The sequence below is a fragment of the Megalops cyprinoides genome, chromosome 21, assembly GCF_013368585.1.
Source record: "Megalops cyprinoides isolate fMegCyp1 chromosome 21, fMegCyp1.pri, whole genome shotgun sequence".
Classification (NCBI taxonomy): domain Eukaryota; kingdom Metazoa; phylum Chordata; class Actinopteri; order Elopiformes; family Megalopidae; genus Megalops; species Megalops cyprinoides.
Window position 1 is genome coordinate 22303589 of NC_050603.1, and position 15458 is coordinate 22319046.

Sequence of the window (15458 nt, forward strand, 5' to 3'; positions counted from 1 at the left end):
TAGACTGCCTGATCTGTTGTTTCAGGGTGACTTATTACGTACACATGTTCCATATTCTCTGCATAGTCTGATGCAGATATGAACTGTATTCTTTGGAACAGAAAATAATGATCACATTATATAATAGTAATAACAGTAGTAGAAGTAATAAGTAGCATTTTTGCTTAGTTATCCAATAATAATAGAATTATTGTTTTCTAATAACAATAACGTAATAACATATAATAATAAAAACAAGCCATGGTGTATTATACAAAACAGCCAATTTATTACTGTGCCACACTTACACAGCACTGAGAATGACGCCCCTAGGGACTTCCTGCAGAAACAGCCAAAATGCAGCAGAGGACTCACTACCGTTTACTTTTGTACCATGTAACCTGATTTCAGACCCTCAGACAGCTTCTCTGAGAGGCGGAGATGTTCCCCTGAGCGCTCTGTGTTGGCTCACAGCAGCTGGCTGCTCAGCTCACATAAGGCCACCTCTGACGCAGAACACGGTTCCGAGTCCCACGTCACTCTCTGACCACTCACGGCACGCTCTGCCCCTCGCTATGGAGAAGCCTGTGCAGGTATGACACCTCTTTAGTCAAAATTTCACAAGGAGCAAATGTGTCTCCAGTGCTGTAAATAATTTTTTGAGATTGCTGGGTATTTACGCTGAGCTGGAAATGAAAAACCACAGGCCCACATTGGAAGATACAATGAAGGAAAAATTGGCTAGCATTCATTAGGAATACCGCCACTGTTGTCTGTTTGACGTAAAGTACTGTAGCTGAAATTCATTCTTGCAACTCAGTGACATGTTGGCCTCAATACCTACAGTACAATGGTATTCCTATTTCTGCACGAGCGTATGTGTTGACTTACGGATAACATAAGTTATCTAAGAGTAGCTTTTTACTTTTTTGCTAAGATATAAATGCACACTCTGAACATAAGATTTTCTAGAAGAGACTGCTGATTATATAGCAAGGTTTATATGTATGCAACTACCTGTATGAGGCGGTAAAAGCTGATGAATTTCACTCAGAAATTTGGCTCCCAAAATGTGGCCAATATTCATAACATGTGGTGTCCATCTCTCCACAGGTTGTGAACATCTATAAAAATAGCTGTCTAGACAGAGTATGACAGTTTCCACAACGTCCTGAATTCAGCTGCTGGCAGTAATTAAATACTCCACCGGCCGTGATGTTTTTATCATTTATCTCGTAGGTTGCACACATCGCTCCTCAGATGGTATGCTTTGAATAAAGAGATCCATTTGATTATGATTTCTCCAGTCATTCAGAGAATTATGTTGGCTTGATATACAGTACTGTGGCTAGGTAGCGGTTCCCTCAAAAATTATTTTTACCTGCGTGTTAACATTCTTAGGTCAGAAAAAGCTTTCTTTTAAGTGTGAATGTAAAAGAGCCTTATCGGAAAATCAGAGCCTCTATGTTAAAAAATGCAGTTGGCAGTTCCTGCATAAACAAAAGTCAGTGTGTTAATGCTTGGGCAGCTTAGCATTCCATTATGACAGTGCAGTGATTGCTTTTCTACTGCCAAAACCTGCACAGACATTCAGGGAGGAGAGAAATAGTCCTTTAAAGATCCAAAAAAATATGCAAGGGAGGCGGCCGTTCGATGGAACTTTGCATAAGCACAAAACAGATGGGGTTCGCTCAGAGCGTGAAAGAGAGGAGCATGCGATTGCATAGAGGAGTGAAAACTCCTTAAAGTGATTATGGAAAGCCTGAACAACAGCTGTGTTTTCCTACAGAGTGTGTACCAGCTTAGTGCTACAAAAAATGAAAAGAAAAATAAAAAACAGCCTGACCAAGCTTTACATGAGAGTGTGCACTACTTTTCATTTATATATCATTAACACAAAAAAATCATCCTTTTTTTTAAGGGGAAAATTAATTTATCTTTTCTTGCCATCTTTCAGTTTAAACCAAACAGTTCATGCTATTTTGGACTATTGCTCCTAAGGTCACCTACATCGCTCCCCAGTGGTGGAACGAACTCCCCGTCTCTCTACGGACAGCTCCTTCACCCCATTCCTTCAGACGGGGCCTGAAGACGCACCTCTTCAGACTCTACCTGGACTGACCCAGCACACAATTGCTGCCCCCCCAATCAGTGCTGTCATAAATTGCTGTGCTTTTTAAATTGTGCTTTTTAAATTGTTTCTTGTTGCCGCCTTTACCCTGACGCTCATTACGCCGTTTGAAGTTGTTGAAGTTTGCCGTTTGAAGGTGTATCGTATTAGTTGCCCTATAGGCTGTAATTGTACAAATCTGATAGTACTGTGTCCTCAAACAGACCTTGCTCTCAGCTGAGAACTGTCTCATTGTGGAACTGTACACATCCTGTCCCCGTACTGTCGCTACACTTGCTGTATGCACTTTTCTAAGTCGCTCTGGATAAAAGTGTCTGCTAAATAAATAAATGTAAATGTAAATGTAAGGTCAAAGAAACCACTTTATTCAGTGAATAAGTGAATTACTGAAATACTGTAGGTGAAACTGGGTGGAAGATCAAAATTGACAGCTACAACGAGAAGGACACTGAACACATTTAAGTGCTCCTGACATCTCTTTAACTTTTCTTTTTTTTTTTTTTTTTACACAATTTACTCCTGTATTGTCCTTACAGTACCTCATCCATTTTTCAAAGTGCAGGACGCCCATCGCAATTCACCTGGAAGCTGAGGACTGGGCGTGACCCTTTCACATTTTGTAAAATGATGCACATTGAACAAGATTAGATCGTGACTTAGAGGGGACCCCGGGCAACCTCGTCCTCTGAGACCGATTCGTCACCGCCGCGCCTGCCCTTCCTGTGACGGTGCCGTCTGCGCAGAGGACAGCTGAATCCTAACGGGCAGCATCCTAAATCAAGACGCCCGCCCAAATAAGGCCCGTCACCGGTGTCGCGGATACGGCGGAGCGGCGTCTTGGTTGGTCGGTGTAACCTGAACCGCCTTCACGCCACGCTGCCTTTTAGACGAGGTGGGCGGTTTGTCATCATTCGGCTCACTCAGTACTGACAGAGGACTGACATTTGGCAAACGCCGCAGCGCCAAGGACAGCATGCTCGATATCGGTTGCTGATATGGTATATTATATATTTTAAATATCATATATTATATATGTTAAGCTGTCCTTTGATTGTGTGGTGATCCACAATCATCAAAGGAATAATCTGCTTTTGTTAAAGAAAAAACGTCTAACAAACGACGATCCCCGATTGACATAATGCACACGTGGGCCTGTATGTCTCTCACACACATCAAAATAGACCTGCTGAAGAAACTGTTGAAGTAGAGCTGGGTGTATTGCATAAACAGCCATGCTTTTTTGTAAACAGGCCTGTCAGCGCAAGATTCACTGTCCTCTTCTGCTTCCGAATCACATCTTGGAAATGATTAATTTGGACGCAGTTTCAACCAAGCGCAGACCTGCGCAGCAGGTGTTGAAGGCCGTCTGAAGACAAATGAGCCGTCTTAACGCCAGCATACAATGCGCAGAGCCGCAGTGATCCCGTAACATCGAAAGCACGGCTGCCTCCCTCTGCAGCTTCTCTCGCTGTATTTCACTTAGCGTTAAGGAGGAGTTCGGATTCGTCTTTAAAATCTATAGTGATGTTCATTAAAAACCAATCAGGCAACGCAACATTAACTACACTGCGCTGCGCTGTACGAGAAAGCTGAGCTCAGCCAGCCTTTGAGGGCCAGACGAGGCAAAAAGCGCCATTTATTTTGCCGTTCCACCCCGTAACCTTTCCAAGCGGTATTTTCGCACTCAGCCACTCTGATTGGCTGATACAGGAGATTCCTCGGCATCTGCCTTACTCTCAAACCGATACTCTTTCACGCAATGAACAATCATAACAAGGAATGGTGCTTCGGTGAAGTTTGCAATTTCCGGGTGACCTCTACAATCTCAGATGCATCTTGGTGAAATGTCGTCCCTACAGCGTGCCCAGCTCTATTCAGAAATTATATGAGGATACAGACTTCATGTCACATGAGGACACTGAACTGGCCCGAAACATTACATTACTGCCAACGCTTTAATGTACTGTACTGCACATGTGACAAAACGTCTACAGGTGTACCATTTAGGTTCAGGAAAAAAAAAAGGGTCAATACTATCAGCAGTCTGGGAATGGTTTGACTTGCACTTATATTCTTGAGGTTAACATGCTGCATCAGACACACATTAGGCCATCATTACACACTGAGCTGTAAACTTCACATTATTTGGGTCTACATATTTTCCAAGCATTTTAAATGGCCCTCTATACCATCAGTTAAGCGAATGCAGGCTAAGGTCTGTATTTGCAGCTGTGAGTTCACCGTAATGAGATTTTGTTCTCATTATTCCTGTTTTGCCTGACACCTGTATCCAGGGAAATTTATTGTATATAAAACTATTGCAACTGTAAAGTGCAGAGTAAACTACAAGATACATTTAATGCAATCTGCAATGTAAAAAAGTTTTGTTGGAAGGAAACTTCCCTCAGAGGGATGTGTACAAAACCCAAGTTAACAAGTAAACTAGTTTGAGATCTATGAATTTTTAATGAGTTAAGAACAAGTGCCCAAATTTTAGGACTGTTTCCTTTCTGACTGAATTTGACATAAATCAGTGAAAACAATGAAACCATCTAAGGATTGATCATCTTTTGTGAGTGCTTCAAAATAAAATGAAGTTTCTGCGCAAGCTGCGATTAAAAAGTCAAGGCTTTGACGGATGAGGCCAGCACAGCTCCCTGCTTTGATGAACTGATTCCTCAAGTCCACAGATGCAAAAGGAAATGTTTCTACACAGTATTTGTTTTTACGTGTTGTTTACTTCAAAGCCAAGTAGTCCCTAAACATTGTTCCACTGTTCTGTCGAAACATCCCTGCCTTCTGAAAGCGTGCAATTAGTAGCTGTTGTGCTTAATAATGAGTACATCGCACACCAACACAATGTACGTGCTGGAAGGCTTTCACACGTGTGCACACTCACACACACGCACATGAACATCTATCTCTGCATCTCTCCACACTAATTTCCACGATGCTCTCACAGTAAGTACATCTAATTGTTTCCTCACAGTCACGAGAATTAACAACATAGAAGAGCAACAAACAATAAAATTTTAAACGTCTTTAGTGGATTTTCAAACACAGGCGCTTTAGGCCTATCTAATTACAGCCTACCATCCAACACTTGATTTTTACCCATTACAAGAAGTGACAGTGACTCATTGATACCTGTAGAGGGTTACCTCCATATTTGGGGAATAATTCACTGGTTCAGATGCTTTCAACTGGTGTGTGGTATTGTACTGTATCATCAACATTCATAAAATTATCATAACCTAATCATACCAGTTTTTGATTTGACGGCTACAATCCAATTTTTAGGGTCATGACAGAAACACATCAAATGTAAAAAGTATGAGGATGAGAAGAAAAAAATATGTTTGGTAGGGAACATTCCCGATTCATTCATTCACTTATTAGACCGCATCAGGAGGGGGATGAGAGACAGGAGCGGCCGTTTGGCTGGCGAAATGCTTCACCATTTCACAATAGCCAGCTGAGTCCAGGGACAATCAGGTTTTCACAGCGCGCTGTAACGAGCCACCACTTCGCCCCCCACTGAGACTCTGCAGCCTGCTCCCTCTCCCAGAGCGTGCATTCTCACCCGGACTAACTTCTAGACCCCTCCTCCCCCTCCTGTTTAATTTCCCCTTTGTTCGTGTCCTGGATTGTCCAAAGGAATACGGCGTTGCCGTGTCACACAAATTAACTCGCTGTCTTTACGCTTTCTGCCTTGTTCTGCCCCCGTAACATAGACGGCACAAAGCCCTCAGCCAAAACATGCTGATGGTTCCGTCTGGCTGTCACTACCGTTTAGCCCAGAATTCAACATGGCAGCTGTAATGTGCTTGATTGCCTTGAACCCACTGAACAGGTGGCATTCCCCTTTCGAATTAAAGGCTGTTTGATTGTTTGAGTAGTTTACTACCCAGTGTCCAATGGGCGCTATTCTGAATTCTTAATTACCATGCCATTATTTTTTTTTAATTAAGTGACTTGTTTAGGACGGACATTTCTGCCCGGGTGAAGAAAGTGGCTCATTTTCCTGCAATGTCAGCTGCCTACGAAGGAGCCTAGCTTATACTATTAGTGAGGTGTGACCTGTCTAACAGCATAAAATACTAAGAGGACATTTGAGGCTATCAGAGCTGATATGGAAACGCAAACGCTTAACAGAGGCACTGACTAACCTGGCAGCTTGTTATTAGTTACTGGCAACTGCTTTCTCCTGGCTAATGCATACAAAAACACAAACAAGACAGCGGTTTATTCTGAACTTCCTGAAAGAGAATTACCTTTCACTCCCCTGTGAGATCTGAGGGTAAGAAGGCCTCTGCAATGACACACAAAAAAAGATATGCATCTCGACACAGCAGATCCATTGGTGACACATTTTAAATTTGACGCACAATTTAGAACGCCACAGAAATAAGCCAGAACCCGAAAGGCGCGTTTCCGAGCTGCATAAACACAGTTCCCCCCGATGAGAATATTGAATTTGAATAAGATTTATTGGGAGTATTTGAATTCATTTATCTGACGCCGCCGTATTCGCCAGTGCTGCCTGCTGCCAGCTCTGACGTTAAATTAACTTTATAAAGTTGAGGCCGGCGCGATCGCTCAAAAGTAAACGCCGGTGCCCGCATTTCCCGACTTACGAAATCTCTTTGCATGTGGTAAGCGATTGCACTTTCATACCGTGCCCGACGTGACGAGTTTTTCCATATGGAGGAAACAAAGCTGATGGATGGCTGGACTGCCCACACGCCCCAACCCCAGGTGAGTTTGCCTCATCAGCTGGCAGAAGATAGATAGCGCTCCTTGAGCAGCAGTCCCTGGGACACAGACGTACAACAGCGTGTGCCACCAACTGCGGTGTGAAAACGTACTTTAAACGTATTTTAAACATCATTATTACATTTTAATTACCTCTTTGCTTATGAGGCACCCCTATTCGGAAAGATGTAGCTTGCATCTTTAAACTCGACTCACACAGCTGGATATTTACTGAGGCAATCTGGGTTAAGTCCCTTTGCTCGAGGGTACAACAGCTGTGTCTCATCCAGTAATAAAATGGGCAAGCTTGGGGTTAGCAGACCTGCTCCTCACCGCTACACCACACTGCTCCCGGCATGTGTACGTGTTAGGGATTACATGCGACTAACAGCATTGCACTGTTCATGCTGCTCGTTAAGACCTACACGATGCGTTTCTGCATCTGCAAAGCAGCTCCACACACTGACCTGGACTGCTGTGACAGGAAAGCTGCCCCAAACTCATTGTGTAGATAAGTTTTCCATCATATAACATCAAACAAGAATGCAAAACGACTCGACTAGCTAACATTCCGTATTCGGACCGCGTCTGCTCTTGATATGACCGCAGGGGACTGTCATAAATACGATAAAAGGCCTCACAAGCCTTTCCTGGAACATATGACAGACCGTTCACTTTGACCACAGATAATCCCAGGCAACCAATCTTAATCACAGAAACCATAAGAGATAAGCATTCTGGCAGTAACACTATGTCTGTTATACATAGACATCTAGAAACGGAAAAAAATATGACATATTCACTTTCATTCTCAAGGCATTATGGTCCAAACACACAAGTTGATGGGACACGTTGTACCGATTTGTTTTGAATCCAGGAATCAGCATCAAAGCCTTGGGTGTGTATCTATTATTTATTAATGACAAAAAGTTAAGCTTCAGATCTGGATAAACATGAAACAAGTTTGATATTGTCAAATATTAGCTTGAACAGCTTGATAAATACATTCCAGCTGAGTTCACGAACTTAGTACTGATAACATGACCACAAAGAACAAAGCTGAAACTTCCAACTTCTTTGTAGTTCTTAAGAAAATCACATTTGATCAGGATGGTGATCCAATGAAGGAAAAGGCTAATCCAAACTGCAATATAAATATTACAAAGTAGAAGTTACGTACAAAAAAATGTACAAACAAATGCAAAAGTGGGTATCCGATTCCAATTCATGTTGTTGGTGGAAACTTCAAAGCAGAGCCTTTAACTATCATTCTGAGAGCTTCAAACTCCTGCTGTTGCTTGTCTATTGCAGACTGAAAGCTTGTAAGGGGAACACTGTTTGGTCAACCTTGAATTTATACATAAATTGCATTGTAAACAGCTGCCAATGCATCTTTATTAGTACAGACAATATTCTCTCGTTATTTAAAAACAATGAATTTATTGATTATTTTTCATGCGGTGTATCCCTTCCTTCTTACATCGACCATGGTTACCCTAACCATGAATGTCCAGATATTTTCAATATCTGTGTCTCCCCTCATTTGCACAGAGAATATACATAAATGTTCCACTGTTACTTTCACAGCATTAAAAAAGATCTGATCTCTTCCTATGGCTGTACAAAGGAGGTGGTCATTATAAGCATGTGCATCCATGTTTATAATCTTCATCACACTTTTTTTTTCTTACCCCCATTAAATCTTCAATTTCTTATTCTGCTTTGCATCTTTCCTTCACAAGGTGCTGGTTAGTTCTAAAACAAGCCTGGCTGCCACACGACAGGCCTTGTGAAAATGTTAAATGTTAAAAGTGGCACACTCTGTCGTGGAAAGTATTCTTTGTTATGGGGTGATTTGTTGGGGGAGGCATGCTGCGGATCTGTGTGAGGTGTTTCAGCGTGCGTTTGAGGCCATCTGTCACTGCTTCCTGCTGCCGGCTCCGGCCGACGCAGCGCTTTCCAGAGATCACATCACCTGGCAAATTAATCACGCGCTCTCTATCTCTCTCATCTTCTCATTCAGAAAAGCACGCTCGAAAACCGCTGAATAAACGTGAGCTTGATAATTTGAGAGGTCCTAGCGCGCCCCAACTACAGACAGCTAAATGTTTCTGCAGGCCCAACGGAAGGTCAGACACACAAGCTTTCTCTCCCCTTCTCGCTAGTGATTTTCTCCTACCCCGGACTGAGCTGCATCCATATTCCGCTCAGTGATGATTTATCAGGACCAGGCCGGCCGAGTTTGGAGGCAATTACTGTCAAGTGTGCTCTATCACCTTATTTCTCCATCCTTTCTTAATATGGAGGACTCTTTTCTCATTAGGGGAGTGTCACACGGAATTAGGGCCGTCGTTTGCTTTGCCCATCATGATAATGTGCAGGCAAGCCGAGCAACCGCCACGACACCTGCCGTTTAAAGCGGCTGTCTGAGGGGGGTGATGTATCGGTGAGCCGGAGGGCCTCGCGGCTGTTTATGAAAAATGCAGCTCCCATCCCGAGGAAGCCGAGGGGGGTATTCCACCGACGGGTAAGTCAGGGACTTTTGCCAGGTGGGAGCGAATTACATCCACAAAACTCCAAACAGCACAATGCAAAAGGATTAATTTATGCTTTTGAAGGGAAAAAAAGGATTTGAGTCAACAAGCGCAAGGCTAGACAGAGAACTCCCCTCCCGCCCCCCCGGTGATCTGAGGGGCTGATGATTCCTGTGGGCAGCCAATCACATCCATCATGCATACTTAAACACGGCACTCTTTCAGATTTTCTCCTATCCTTTGGTCACATGTCTGGAAGGAGTCGCTTCCTAATTTAAAGGGCAGAAATCCATGACCTGGCTCAGGGCTCGCTATTAATATGTATAACAAACTGTTCAAAAGTGGGTGGTGGAGTACATTTGAGCGTGCGTGTGTGTGTGTGTGTCTGTTCTGCTTGGTGCATGCTTCCTACAACGTCTGCTCCTAATAGCAATTCTGCTGCTGAAGTAACAGCTACAAGCTAGCACTAGCTATCCCTGAGCAAGTCCAAATCGATCAATCACTTCACTGCTTTGCGTGTGCATGCTGGGCTTGTGCATTTCAGCTTGATGTCTGATTAATTCATCTGACACATGCTCTGTCATTTTACAAGCCAAAATGCCCCCGACCCGGGGGATGAAAACTATCTAAAACATGCATCCATCAAGGGGAAATGGAACCAGACATGTTTGAACTGTTTGGATAAATGTATCCGTGTCTCTGCTGGGAGAGGCCGGGTGCTGTCTGTAAAAAAGCTCAGCGGAGACGCAGTGTGGTAAACCGCCACCCTGCAACATGCTTAAAAGTTAACAACCAAGCTGTTCAGGGCTCCCACACTGAGAGCGCTGTCGGATGGTGGCTGCCAAATTGGAGCACCCGAGAGGACCCAACATTTTCAGGCACACTGATGTCAAATTACACAGGCCTGATGCGTGCTGCTTCGGTGCATTAAACCGGACTGAACGACACTTCAACTGAACTTCAAATTGTACCCCACCAATGGCCTATAAAGCAAAGACGGACCTCTGGAGTTGTCAAAGGCCACATGTCCCATGGGAGAGTCCACACCTTGCTAGCCACTGGTGAGGTGACTTCCTGTCCAAATCACGACTGAACCTTTTTGACAAGGAGAGAGAAAATTACGAGGATTACAAGGAGAGGAAGACCCAAAGCGAGATGCAACTACGACCCCTCAACAACCTAAAACTGCCTGTCCCTGCTTTAAAGGGACCAAACCCAGAGTAATCACAGCACAACAGAGCGAAACGCAACACACAGCCGGCCATGTCAGACAAATTTACAAGTGTGGCTGTTTTGGTGGACAGTTTGACATTGTACAAATGTAAGCACAGTTTAAGCCTCTCAGACATTTCGCTTGCAAGCGTTACTGTTCATAAGCCTGGTGGCGGAGCTGGCGATCTGTGAGTTGTGTATCATTACAGGCAGTTAATTATTCAGTGTCAGCTGCGAGCTGGGTATTTAAATGAGATGTGAGCGCGGGACGCCTCTACCCCTTCATGGCAGCAGGTGAACTCCGGTTTGGCAGCAGGATTCTGCGGGATTCTAATTTTCGGGGTGTCAGAAGCTCAGTCTGGCTGAAAATTAAACATACCGTTAGAGCTGGCGGATCTGCAGGACTTAGGGCGAGCCTCTTTGTTCTGACAAACACATGTCTCCCAGGAGATAAGCCAGCACAGCATCTTATGCAAGGAAACGGAGATAAAGATTGAGATAGATTTTTTTTTTCTTGCTGTGCTTTTTGCCAACATCTGAGCGGTTTTATTCACTCCATTTTAAAAAGATGTCGAGAAGTCAAATGGACCCCGACCTCAATGCTACTCCTGCTAATTTATGCCAAAAGTATAAAATTAGCATCATTATATGTGCACACGTTGTGTGCATGCTTGCACATCTCTATTTAAATACCACATGTGTTGAATGGAAACTTAGACATGTTCCCCATAACATGCCACAGAAAAATGAGTGAAAGAGAATTATGCATGGTAATACATTCAATTTTTGTTCTCTGATTGCTTTGATAAATTCAGATTTTTGCATACATTATGGTGAAAACGCTTTCACCACCTAGTATGATTTGGCAGACAAAAAAATTCAATTTTAATTTAAGAGAGTTGAGGAAAGAAAGAGTGACAGAAAGGGGAGAGAAAGAATGAGACAGAAAGAGGAGAGAGAGAGATGGAGAAAGAGTGAAAAGACCCTAAGATAAATGTTGAGAGGAAATCATGTATCATGAGAGATGAATGATTTATCAAGACTACAAAAATAGCTCAGCACAGCACAGGGAGACAGACTAAAAGCTTTTTCCGATACGTTAGCTCAAATTCAGAGAACAAAGTAAAAGAGCCATCTCTTGAACTTGCTCTAGCAGATTGCTGACTGTATTTTAAGTAACTCCTAATCAAGTGCCTCAAATCCCCAGTAAAGTGGTATCATTTGCTCGTATGTTGAATGCTATGTCCTGTACCCTGGATATGGTTCCTTTCTCAATACAACATGCGTTTTGGCACAGAGCTTACTGCTCTGTTCTATAACCAGAGCTCTTATCTCAGCATGAGAGTCACTTATTTCAGTTATTTCAGTTATTTCAGAAGGTGCATGCTGTTCAAGTCACAGGACAGTCCATCAGAGAGGCACTTTCGATGGGCACTCTGACCTACTAGACTAGAAACTGGTCATCTTTTTTCCAGGCAAAAAAATGTTTGAGTATAATGTCAATTCATTATTCACTTGAAAGTTATACCATCAAGTTATATCCTATGGGCTGACACCAGCAACTGACTGACCATTGTTTGGGATTTTGATCATGGTTTCAATCGTGATGGATTGACAGTGTACTGAGCAAGCCTAAACTCAGGTTTGGGAATTATGATATGGCATTAAGATGTGCTATTGTGAACTTCGATTCTTTAATTATTGTTCACAATCGTCACGTGGCTCTGCCGTCCCTGCTTATTGTTGAATTGTCTAGTGAACAATACAAGTAAATGCCAAAATGGCCAAAGGAAGGGTCTCACTGCCCAACAAGCAGAAAATGCCTTTGCAGTCTGGTTTCTCAATATACACAATGTCTTATGTACTGAGATGGTGTGACTGAAAATACAGTTGGCTCCTGCAGTGAAACACTGCTTACTGAAATGCGCATAGGAACCTTGCTCTGCTTGACTGTCTGTTGTTAGCATTAGTCAGTTGACAATGACCAATCAATTTGTCAGATATAAAACTACAGTGCTAGTGTTAAACTGCTCTACTTGGTTGTCTAGCGATTAAACATGCAATGTTGCATCTTAGCTGGGAGGTGAACAGTTTATAATGGAAGTCAAGCTCCTCTCACATCCACTGATACATTTAAGCACCTGAACTGTCCTTGTTTTTGGTCCATCCTGGCAAATATGCAAAAAAAAAAAAAAAAAAACGCTTACTGATAACCTTTTGTAAGATACAGAACTAGCAGCTCTAACTGTCTATATTCTTATTTCCACAGTGGCTTATAAAAACATCTCTGGAGTCAAACATAGCATTTACCCAGTATGTGTCACTATTGAATGTATCAAGATTTGCAGCAGTAGCTGTCAACATCACTGATAATTATAGCTGATCCACAAATGGTCTTCAGTTAAGCTGCAATTTTACCTGCACTTAATGCTTATGGTGTCTGCTCTGTGCCTAGCACGGCAAACCCTTCGTATGGTTTGCTTTGAATGCTGAAGGTGACAAGCTAGTTTGCAGCACAAAGATACCCACTTTAAGTGTGACAAGCAAAAGACCCCCTGTGAACAGCGTACTATTGTTGTTGGACATGAAGTGAAACAGATTTCAAAATTCCTGCATGGTAAAGATTTCCGACCCATTTTATATGTAAAGAAAAATATAACCCACAAAATGCAGTCCATCCTGATAACGCCGACAACCCTGCTTTGTTTGTGACAATAATCATCGTGCCTGGGATATGAATGTACTCCCAGTTCTCTATACTTCACAGTCCAAGAAAGTTTTACTCCGAGCCCTTCTTCATCCACAGGGCATGCTCTCTCGTGGCTGCCATAACTGGAGGCCGATACGTCAGACAGTCTGAATAACCAGTCCTGCTCTTACGTTTAATGGGCACACTTCGCCTATTGCCGTCAGTGAGCCAAAACAAAGGGCGCTCCTCCGCAGTTTAGCGAAAGGCGCGTTGACCCGCCCACAAGAGACTCAATTAACCTCGGGAAGCGTGGAGGGAGGGCCGCTTGCCCCTTCCAGCAGGATCCGCTCCGTTCATTTCGCGGCGGACAGATTCGGCCCCGGCGCAGACGGGAAAGGGCGTATTCAAAGCTATTGCTTTGCGCACACATTGCTGCACTCGCAATTTGTAAAGGTGGGAGTTCACCAGCGGGGCCACAGGGCGCACGGAGAGTGCCCTCCCATCAGACCCGGACTCTTAAGCCGATGGAAACATCTTCAAGCTGCCAGCAGGAGCCCCGGTTAAAGCAAGAATAATAATCATAAAACTCGGGCCACACAAGCCATGGAGATGACACACCAAAGGTTAACGAAGATAAACGAAATCACCCTCACACCGTGTACTTGTTACTGCTATTTTAAAATGTCTTCTTCTGATTGGCTGTGAGGCTTTATTAGTATATGTAGCTGGTATTTCACAGAGGTATATTTCTGTGGTAGAGACTGATCATTGCAATTGCAGGGTACTTGCCTAAGATTAAATTGCGAATCACACATAATTGTAATTGTTTTTAAATCATATATCTTTTTCTTTATTTGCATTTACCTTTACAGAGTGACAGATTTAATGAAAATTGTTGTGGGTGGATATGAGATTACATTATGTCAGCACCAGTAATAGCACAGGCCCATTAAAGAGGGACAGTGACCAAGAAGAGCTCTGCTAAGGAATAAGGCTACAAGACAGCTACTGGAACATGAAATCCCAGCATTTAACTCTGCAGATTACAACTTTCCTTCAGGTATTTCAGGTGTGGATGATAACGACGGCAACAAAACAATCCTAACTGCCCAAATCGGTTGATACTGTAGCTAAATGTCAACATTTTGGAGGCTCAGTAGACAGATAAAGGTAATTCACAGGAAGTACTTTTCCTACCTAAGTGAGACTGTCAGGGCTCCGCCCCCCTAGCTGTGGTGTTTTTGTTTTTTCCCTGTCCATGTGCTTTTTGTTTTTCCTTGTGTTCCAGCCCCGCCCCGCTCCCCGCCTGGTCCCCGCCCTCCTGATTGCCCCATTACCTTCACCTGCCTGCCTGCCCACCTGCATCCCATCTCCTCATCAGCCCAGCCCTATTTCTACCCTGCTTGTTCCTGTCTTGTTTGCCAGTTCGTCTCAGCGTTTTTGTACCTGTTTCGTTCCTGCAGTTTTTTTGGATTTCTGTATTCTCCGTGCCTGACTCTGCCTGCCCTTCGTCTTCGTTTTCTGCCTGCCGTTTTGTCCCTTTGCCTGATCGTTTGCCTGCCTGGTTCCTGATCCTGCCTGCTTCTGTTACTGACCCTGCTTTTGTCCACGGACTGCCTTCCGGTTTTCGACCCTGCCTGCTTTTGGTTTCGCTACGTTCCTGCCGTCATTAATAACCCCGCCTCAACCTGAAGCTCTCTTGGTCTGCGACTGAGTCCCTGCCTGAGTCCTTACAGAGACATGTCAAACTCTTCTGAGGAGTAATGAAAGAGATGGTCCACTGACACAGAGCCACTGTAAAGCTCAGAGGTGGCTGTGGAGGGGTGGAGGCGTAATACTTCATTTAACACATCACAGAGACGTAACGAGGTGACAGAGTGATAAGCTATTGAATAATATTTGCGCAAAGAAACCTTACGAAGCTTATCACTGGACAATGAAAGCATGTAACGTTCAGATGAGCCCTGACTGGGGAACATACATCAAAAGCATGACATTACGGATGACATTTATATGCAACGTCTTCGAGATGTAAATATCAAAGCTGACACCACACGGCGAATTCATCTTGGTGGGGGAGTGGGGGCTGGGAGACGCATGCTTCGCTTCTGAGCGCAGTGTGTGAATCCTATTCTATTGACAAAATGTAATCTGTGGG

At 43.6% G+C, this 15458-nt stretch overlaps 1 protein-coding gene across 1 annotated transcript in view; it reads right to left on the reverse strand.

Annotated features, from left to right (window-relative positions):
* The window catches only part of vps50 (VPS50 EARP/GARPII complex subunit), a 126549-nt gene that overhangs the window by 15287 nt on the left and 95804 nt on the right, over positions 1 to 15458 (reverse strand). The gene's annotated exons all lie outside the window — the stretch shown is intronic.